The sequence below is a fragment of the Tupaia chinensis genome, unplaced genomic scaffold, assembly GCF_000334495.1.
Source record: "Tupaia chinensis unplaced genomic scaffold, TupChi_1.0 Scaffold000355_1, whole genome shotgun sequence".
Lineage (NCBI taxonomy): Eukaryota > Metazoa > Chordata > Mammalia > Scandentia > Tupaiidae > Tupaia > Tupaia belangeri.
Window position 1 is genome coordinate 635711 of NW_006159850.1, and position 1753 is coordinate 637463.

Genomic DNA, 1753 nt, shown 5'->3' on the forward strand with positions numbered 1-1753 from the left:
CCGGGGCAACCGCCCGGGGCCCCAACCCCGCCTCCGACAGGCAGGATGGGCCTTGCCGTGGGACGGTCCCTCGCCGCCACTGGCCCATTTTCTCTGTCCCCAGCGTTGCCCGAGGCTGCGCTCTGACCTCATCCTCTAGACTCGGACACTGCTGGCCAAGACCACGTGCCCCGGGCCTCGGCTGCACCAAGCGCCCACCGTCCGGGCGTGGCAGGTACGGGACGCGGGGGAGGGCAGCTCCCGGCTCAGCTTGGCCGCGGGGCGACCCCTCTGTTCAGGGCGATGCGCAGAGAGGCAGGGGGGGCCGGGCGCGGGCAGCGCGGTGGGGCCCGAGCACGAGCAGCAGGCCCTCCCGTGGGCCCAGGGAGCACAGGGTGCTGGGTGCTCTCATGACCACGGGGAGGGGACAGGAGGGGCTGGGCTGCATGGGACAAGGCCTGGGTGGCCCACACTGGGGCCTGTGAGGGCAGGTCCCTGGACGCTGGTTGGGTCTCTGCTCGGGAAAGACGGAGGAGAGATGGGCTGAGGGTGTGTGGACAGAGGCCTCAGCCAGCTGCCGCCGCCGACTCAGCACCCTGCCCGCGGATGGTCAGCTGAGCCAGGAGCTCAGGGACAGGACCCACCGGGCCCATGGGAGCCATCCGGGAGTCCTTCCCTGGGGGAGAGTCATCCCTTCTTATAAAACAAAAAGCCGGGACCTCCTGAAATGGGCCGTGAATGCTTCTCTGCTAGGAAAGAAAGCCGGCTGGCCCAGGACACCGCTTCACCAACCTGGCAGAGTGGCCAGCGGCATGCGTGGGGACAGGTGACGTGCGGCAGGGCAGGCCCAGAGCAGACGGCATGGATTCTGCCCGGGGCCGATCACGGTGGGGCAGCAGTGCCGCCCCAGGGCTCAGCCACCCTCTGGCTCGCGTGTCCCACCCAACATGGAACAATGGGCCACGTGTCTGGTGGGATCGCATGTGGGCTTGGACAGGGGACGCCCAGGTGCCAGCACACTCGAGTAAAGGGGGCACCGAGCGGGGCGCAGGTGGGGCCACTGGGCTGCAAACCCTGCGGCGGAGCCCGGCCTCGGGCCTGAGCTGGGCAGGCTGCTGGTGGCAGCTGTGGGGTGACAGGAGAGCTCAGAGCAGAGTGAGCTGAAACCCCGTATCCAAAAGCAGGACCTCTGGACTGGAGAAGCACTGAGCCCCAGAGGCTGCCAGCCGGTGGGGGGCTGTGGGCCAGGGGCTGGGGGGCGGGGCAGCCCCCGGGGGCCCCAAGTGGGGGAAGCACTGAGCCCCAGAGGCTGCCAGCCGGTGGGCGCCTGTGGGCCAGGGGCTGGGAGCCGTGACAGCCTCCGAGGCCACCAGATGGGGCGCAGGGCCAAGAAGGGTGCCATCTGGAGGGACCTGCCCTGCGAGCTCGAGAGAGCACAGACACCCGGGGTCCAGAGCAGCGGGGACAGCCCCTGGGGGCTACACACCTCCTGCCTTGCCGCACAGGGGCAGGCGTCCCCCGACGTGCAGGGCATGTGGATGGCGTGACCCCAGGAGCACAGACGTGGCCCACGGCCCACAGAGAGCACGTGCAGCACGGGGGTGAGGGTTGGGGAGGGGAGCGGCAAGCTGGGTGCACCAACGTGGCTGTGGCCTCCAGCCTGCCACCCCTGCAGGAGCCCTGGCACCACCTGTAACGCATCCTCCCAGCACAGCCAGCTGTGGCAGGGCCTGTTGGTGCCACCGGGGGCCCGCCCCTCGCCGGGGGGGGCCCG

At 70.3% G+C, this 1753-nt stretch overlaps 1 protein-coding gene across 3 annotated transcripts in view; it reads right to left on the minus strand.

Moving 5' to 3' along the window:
• Positions 1–1753, minus strand: part of ACSF3 (acyl-CoA synthetase family member 3) — a 22272-nt gene that overhangs the window by 5069 nt on the left and 15450 nt on the right. The gene's annotated exons all lie outside the window — the stretch shown is intronic.